The sequence below is a fragment of the Triticum urartu genome, chromosome 6A (assembly GCF_056163025.1).
Source record: "Triticum urartu cultivar PI428250 chromosome 6A, HENAU_Tu73, whole genome shotgun sequence".
NCBI classification, from domain to species: Eukaryota; Viridiplantae; Streptophyta; class Magnoliopsida; order Poales; family Poaceae; genus Triticum; species Triticum urartu.
Window position 1 is genome coordinate 567,468,943 of NC_141878.1, and position 8,249 is coordinate 567,477,191.

The window sequence follows — 8,249 nt, forward strand, 5'->3', positions numbered from 1 at the left end:
GACATGTCCCATGGCACTAACAAGGTAGCGAAGCTTCGCGCCATGCCCTCCTGAAGCCTCTCTAGCCAAAGATGAGGGCACGCCCGACCGGATCAATTCTAATCTTGGTATCCAGTGGCGCCATGCTCCAAAAGCTGAGATATCTGAGTGAAAGACAGGAACCCGTTGGTGTCCAGATCGAGGAGGCTGGCATGAAGTAGATCGAAATTTTGGAGCATAAAGAATAGGAAGGCCAACCACTCAGGACTCCCCTGGATCCCGACGGGCCGGATCTGGGCAGTGCCGTCACTGGCTGCCGCTAACCCAGACGAGAACTGCCGCCTCGACCAGCCCTCCACGACCGGGACGAAGAACCGAAGACCGGTCACCTCCAAGCTCTGCCCAGCGCCGCCGCGCCCCCGATCGTCGGCCCGCGCCGCGCCCCTAGATGCGGAGAGGAGAGAGGTCCCCGCCGCCGCCAGCACCAACCAGGCTTTGCCCGACGGTGGCGAGGGTAGAGGATGGAGGAGGGGGATGCTACTCCGGCCGCGATTGGATAACCTCCCGTGACGCGCTCGCCAGGCGTGTCGCGGGAGCGATCCGTTTTTCACACTCGGTTTGGTTGGATCTGAGATAAGTTCCTATAGCTGAAACCCTGAATTTTAGCCCACAAAACTTAACTCTTCAGATAAAACAGCTTCTAAACAAGCACCTAAATCTTAACTCCCTAAAGAAATTTCTTTGCAAATTTTTCTAAGGGTGTGGCTAGGTCTCAATCGATTGAGATTTAACCAAGTCTTAATCAAATTACTTAAAATGCAAGAGAGCGAGAGAGAGAGACATAAAAAACTGAAAAGAAATTTTCTACACGAATCTCAATTGAAGATATCACGGATATAGCACCGACTAAGACTCTGAGACTTAGTGAGACTGTTTCTCTAACTTTTGATTTACATACTTCACTTCAACTACATATTTACACACATGCCTAATCCAAACTTGATAATTAAAGTTCACACAATTCACGACCATTACAAATTAAAAAAGGCTAATTTAATTATTCAAATTCAAACGCACAAAAGGGTCCAAATGTGAAGTAATAATCCATAGCATTATAGAGGCACAGCAATCAAGTGTTATGAAGTGCCCACAAGTGCTCAACAAAATCATCTAGGAGTTGGATATGAACTTGTCGGTTCTCGATACAGTGAGGAACCTTTGTATCATGTTTGCATTGTGTTCCGGATCGATAGGATCCCCATTGAACATGTTTCGAACGTTCTCTGGTATCCTTCTCTCTATGACGCTCGAATAATTAACCTACAGTAAAACTCTGCTAATGATGCCACGTCACCTCGGTTACTGTTGATAATCTCGCGATAGTTCAAAATCGGTTAAAAATTTAAATTTAAAATAAAGTCAAAATTTAAAGTTTTCAAATATCAAAAAAATAAATTGTTCAAAATGTGCCAAATAATCAGTTGTTTATATTGGTGGTGGACCACCATTTTTATAAAGTGTTTTAAATGTCCTAGAATAATTAAAACAGTGGCCTAAGCAACTAATTAAATACCTTTAAAAAAATACTAACTAACTTATTTAAGTGCCAAACTTAAATGTGACAGAAGCCTAACTTGTGACACAAATTTAGATGCAAGGATTGTATTTTATAAAACTAAAACTATATGAAAAGAAATTAGAAAAGATAAAAATTTAGAAAGAAGAACAAAAGAAAAGGAGCCACACCCCCTGCCCACCTCGGCCTCAGCCTTCGGCCCAGCTTGCAGGCCGGCCAACCCACCCCCACTTCCCCTTATTCCCCCGTAACCCTCTCATCTACCTTCCCTGATTGGATCGGGAGGATCAACCTCGATGTCGCCGTCCGGCAACACGCCGCTGGACCAGGTTGCCGTCGCCCGGAACGCCGCCTCGACCACGCCTCCCTCATCGGACTGCCTCCCTTGCGTGCGTCGTCCCCGTCCCTCACCTCGATCACCACTGCCTTGTCCCCTACGACCCGTCGTGAGGACCCCCTCCTCTCCCCCTTTCCCTCTATCAACGCCCCGGCCTCCTCTACCGCGCGCACACACGTGCCACGCCCGTCGCGGCCCTCTGCTCGTCGCTCCGCTCAGAGCCGCGCCTCACGCCTCGCCCTTCCCCCATCTCCGCCACGCTCCAGCGCCCGCTCGTGGCCGCCGCCGCCCTTCGCCGTCCCGCACCCGAGCGTCCCGCGTGCGCTCGGCCGCGCTCACCACTGCATCCGCGATGCCCCCGCGCACTCCCCGCCGCGTCGAGCCCGCGCATGCCCTACTCGCTCCCTTTGCCTACTGTTGCTGCTCACACTAACCCCGCCACCGCGCGCTCATCGCAGCGCCCGCTGCTGCGGCCTCACTGCGGCCTCGCTGGCCCGCACGCTCGCAGCCGCCTCCGCTCGTGCTCGCCGCTCGCCATTGTCACTCGCCCCGTTCCTGCCCAGGTCACGCCTGCCGTTCCCGCACGCGGCCGCAGCCCCTGGCGCGCACGCGCCCTCGGCGCTGCTCGCGCACGCTCCCGCCGGCCGTCGCTCACTCCGGCCAAACGCCACCGCGCCTTGGTGGCCTCGCGCTCGGCTTCACGCCCTCCCCCGCTTGCCTCCCATCGTCGCCTGCTGCTTCGCGTCGGCCCGCGCCCTCCGCTGCTCTCCCGCTGGCGTCCCCCTCCGGCGAACGCCCGCGCCGCGCCGCCGACCACGCGTCCGGCTCCAGTGCCCAGTTGTGCCCGCTCGGCCCTCTCTTGGGTCGGGCACCTGCAGCGCCCAGCGCCCAGCGCCCAGCGCCGAACCCACTATGGCCCCAGGGGCCTATGACATGGGGGCCCCACACCCCCCCAGAATGTTTTTTTATAAAAAAGAATTTAAATAAACAATAATAATAATAATAATAATAAATAAAGAATTAATTGACTTAATTAAATTTTATTAATTAAACTAGACAATTAATTAAACTAATTAATCATAATTAGATTACTCTAATAACTAATTAAACCGTAGCTCAGATGGAAAAACTTTGTACATGAAAGTTGCTCAGAACGACGAGACGAATCTGGATACGCAGCCCGTTCGTCCGCCACACATCCCTAGCATAGCGAACACGCAACTTTCCCCCTCCGATTCATTTGTCCGAAAACGTGAAACACCGGGGATATTTTCCCGAATGTTTCCCCCCTTCACCAGTATCACCTCATACCATGTTAGGGCACCCCTAGCATCGCTACTTGTCATGTCATGCATCGCTATGCATCTGTTTGCATTATATTCATTGTTTCTTCCCCCTCTTCTCTCCGATAGACTATGAGACTGACGCCGCTGCTGGTGCCCCGATCGACTACGCTGTTGACGACCCCTCTTTCTTGCCAGAGCAACCAAGCAAGCCCCCCCCTTGATCACCAGATATCGCCTATTCTTCTCTCTACTGCTTGCATTAGAGTAGTGTAGCATGTTACTGCTTTCCGTTAATCCTATCCTGATGCATAGCATGTCATTGTTGCTACAGTTATTGATACCTTACCTGCAATCCTAAATGCTTAGTATATGATGCTAGTTTATCATCAATGGCCCTACATTCTTGTCTGTCTGCCATGATATACTATCGGGTCGTGATCACGTTGGGTGTTGATCACGGGTATATACTATACATATTATATGATACCTATGATGACTAAAGTCGGGTCGGCTCGTGGAGTACCCGCGAGTGATTCATGGATTGGGTCCGAAAGGACGTTTGTCCCGACGGCCCTCTGAGTGGATATTTGTGGCGGAGCGACAGGGTAAGTTGAGACCACCTAGGAGAGAGGTGGGCCTGGCCCTGGTCGGCGTCCGCGGTTATTTCAAAATAACACGCTTAACAAGATCTGGGTATTTGATCTGAGTCTGGCCACTGGCCTATACGCACTAACCAACTACACGGGAACAGTTATGGGCACTCGACGTCGTGGTATCAGCCGAAGCCTTCGTGACGTCAGTGACTGAGCGGTGCGCGCCGGGTTGGACTGGAACGCCTACTCTTGTATAAGGGAGGCTAGGTCTGCTCGCCGGTCGTGTACGCAACGTGCAGGTGTGCAATGGGCGATGGGACCAGACCCATGCGCCATAGGATTTAGACTGGCGTGCTGACCTCTCCATTGTGCCTAGGTAGGGCTGCGACATGTTGATCTTCCGAGGCCGGGCATGACCCAGAAAAGTGTGTCCGGACAAAGGGGATTGAGCGTGTTGGGAAATATGGTACACCCCTGCAGGGAAGTTGATCTATTTGAATAGCTGTGTCCCTCGGTAAAAGGACGACCCAGAGTTGTACCTTGACCTTATGACAACTAGAACTGGATACTTAATAAAACACACCCTTCCAAGTGCTAGATACAACCGGTGATCGCTCTCTCACAGGCTGACGAGGGAAGGATCACCGGGTAGGATTATGCTATGCGATGATACTTGGTTAACTTACCATCTACTCTCTCCTTCTGCTGCAAGATGGAGGTTACGAGAAGCGTAGTCTTCGATAGGACTAGCTATCCCCCTCTTATTCCAGCATTCTGCAGTTCAGTCCACATATGCTATCCCTTTTACATTTGATACCAATGCATGCATATGTAATGTAGCTCCTTGCTTGCGAGTACTTTGGATGGGTACTCACGATTGCTTTGCTCCCCCTTTTCCCCCTTTCTATACCCGATTGCTGCGACCAGACGATGGAGTCTAGGAGCCAGACACCACCATCGATGATGACTGCTACTACTCGGGAGGTGCCTACTACTACGTGCATGCCGCTGACGATGACCAGGAGTAGTTTAGGAGGATCCCAGGCAGGAGGCATGCGCCTCTTTCGATCTGTATCCCAGTTTGTGCTAGCCATATTATGGCAACTTGTTTAACTTATGTCTGTACTCAGATATTGTTGCTTCCGCTGGCTCGTCTATGATCGAGCTCTTGTATTCGAGCCCTCGAGGCCCCTGGCTTGTAATATGATGGTTGTATGACTTATTTTATTTGTAGAGTTGTGTTGTGATATCTTCCCGTGAGTCCCTGATCTTGATCGTACACGTTTGTGTGTATGATTAGTGTATGTTCAAACCGGGGGCGTCACAAGTTGGTATCAGAGCCGACTGCCTGTAGGAATCCCCCTTCCGCACTCCTTGGCCGAAGTTGAGTCTAGACATTGCAAAACTTTTACTAACATGGCTGTGTGGCTTACGGGCCCACGTCGCCATTTGGTGGTATTAGCATCTTTTACTCCTCGTTTATAATATGGGACTCTGATATCTCTTCTACTCAGGTTAAATGATTTTGCTATCTCTAACACTAGGTTCTCGTAACTACCTCCTCCCGGAGAGCCCTCACTCCAGATGATTGCTTGGTGCACCGAAGGATCCCGAAGATACTCTGTGATGTTCTCTCGAGACTTTGTGCCGTCGCTTTTGCAAATCCCTTCCGTAGATAAACCCCCTACAGATAATCACGTACACTTGCCCTTCATACAATCATTTCCCGTTGATCTTGTTATTAAAAGATACCTCAAAATTCTCTCTATTGTTCTGAGAATCCTTTGATATACTGCCTTGTAGTTCTTTACCGCATGAATACCCTCTACAGATAATTTCTCTCACTTACCGAGTATCCGTTCTTCCCCCGTTGTTCATCACAAGATACATTTTAATACTATCTGATCTTTCGGTAATCCTCTGCCCACAAATACTTGTCTGCTTGCATTATGGTTGCGTTCCATATGGCTAGCAATATTCATAGTATCCCTTGTCATCATCATTTTGAGTCCCTTGATTCATCCTCCCGGCTCAGACGACATTTTAAACATGAGCCGGATCTCGACCAATCAAATTGCCATCGGTTGTACCCCTAAGACTACTCAACTTATCCATCCCTAATCAGAGCATTGCCTCTGATCCCTTGTCTTGGAATTCATAATTCCTTTGCATTTGAGCTTTGAGTTAGTCAGTTGTTTCTATAATCCGATGCACTTGCATTCATTCTCCCTTTGATAGAGTACCGATACTCACATCAGCTCCGTTGTAGACCACCAAACCTCTTGTTGGATTATTATCCGACAGTGTCCTTCATATTCAAATAACCTTCTGAGCCTTTCCACGGATATATAAAGCCTTTGGTAAATTGTATCCTCTGTTTTCTCAACCATGCTCTGTTTTCGAGCTGGTGGTATTTACTATTGAAGCTTGTGGTATATGTTTCCATGATACCCTGACAGGTTGAACCTATGCCTTCCTTAATATGTGTGAACTCGAAAGTTTTCACGAGTCATGCTCTTCTGGTATTTTGCTAGATAAAATTTCAACACTGCAACTTCTTCGAAAATGAGAGGTGAATGGAAGGTTATACATTGAAGAAGTGGGAGTTGACCTTGAACTTTGTGTTCATGCCCACGGACACGATGTAGATCCTACCATAGAAGCTTCTTGTAATTATAACTATTTCATTGATATAATATCATCTGGTATCTGTGAATTGATCCTATGCAATCGTGGTTCTGACCATATTTTCTCTTTGATCCCATTTCTCGGACTAGTTAAAGCACTTGTCTTCTACAGATCAATACACCTCTGCAACCTCTATTATGTTCTACCTTCGAGTATTACCCCATGGTATCTCAATAAAGTCACAGAACCATATTACTTCTTATGCGTTCTTCTTCAAGTATTATATCTCACCGATTCCAATTTTTCCCCGGGTTCTGAGTTGTTAGACACTCAGGGACACCAAATAGTGAATCAAGTCCGTAATTCGATTCATTAACTCTAAGTAATTTTTGTTGCTTATGAGTTTAATAACCCTTCAAGTCATTCCTAGCCTGGTTGGCCATATCATTATCGTGCAAAATTGTAAACTATGCTACCTGGCCCTTCTTCTTGGAGCAAATTTTCGATGATGAGCTAATATTACGTCAAACTTCCTCGTCATATCATTTCTCCTTGAACATCAAACTTTATTTCGAGTTTATGTTGTACCCTTGGTTCCCATAACCTTTCGCTTCATCATCATTTGACTTGATGGCATCGCCGACCGATTACATCTTCATGACATCTCTTGACAACTGTGTCATGATCATCATCAACATCCTAAGCTCTTCCAAGATATATATCGAATTCTTGATGGGTATTACCATCCTTGCCCCTCGGTGACTCATGTTATCATCGACCCCTTTATTGTCTTCCGTTCAATACAAACTTGTTCGTGTTTTGTGTTATACCTTGAGATCCTTGCTACCCAGCAGTTGTTCTTCTTTACCCTAGAAGTATTACCATCTTTTATGTCAAGAAATTCGTGAGAATTTCACCACCTCTTAAGAGATCTTGATACAAGTGATACTTCTTACCATATCCGTTCATTCCTTGGTCCCCGTGTTGTTTCTAACCAGAAAACCGACAATTGAACTATGATGTGCGACTTCAAAACTTTTAGCAACCCTATTGCTTTGAAGTTAATGGTCGATATGTCATTCTTAGACCATTGGTTATCGAATCACCATTCTAACATTGATCATGCTACCTAAGCCCATATGTCGGATGCACCTTTCAATCAATGATTAACTGTGTATGTTTTCCTCGAGCATACCTCATTATATCTTTTGATCTAATAAATGTTATCTCCTTGATCGAATACTGGTGGGAATCCATCTTTTGGAAATCTCGATTCATTGTCGCTGAGTTCATCAGCCACCTCCTCATCCTCTCCTTGGGTTATTGATGAACTCATGATTCGGAACTTGCTCCCATAGTTCATTTCCTGAGAATATTACAATGTCATCTCATCAATTTGTGTCGCACCTTTTCTTCTCAGGCATCCTGAGTCTGAGGTATCCTGACACCTATCAGATCTGAATCTCGGTCAAATATGATGGTTGGAACATATTCCCAAGAGTTATAACATTAGTCCTTGACCTGATAAGGTGATGTCATGCCTAGCACACCCGGACGGAGGAACTATTGTTATAGTTTCCATTTTAGTAAGGTTATCCATTCTTCCATGAGGAAGTTGTAAGACTTATTCTATAAGTTGTTCCTGATGGATCCTTTGTGTATCCATAGCCTGATCTTTACCTGATGACCATGGCAATGCTATCTCGAAGCATGTCTGTGGTACTCCGAATTTCAACAAGAACATTTGAAGCCAATGCTAAATGTTTCTTGCTAAATTATCCAAACACCGTTGTATCGGTAGTGTCATGAAATTTCTCTCCCCTTACCTAAAGGGTTTTCTACATGATATC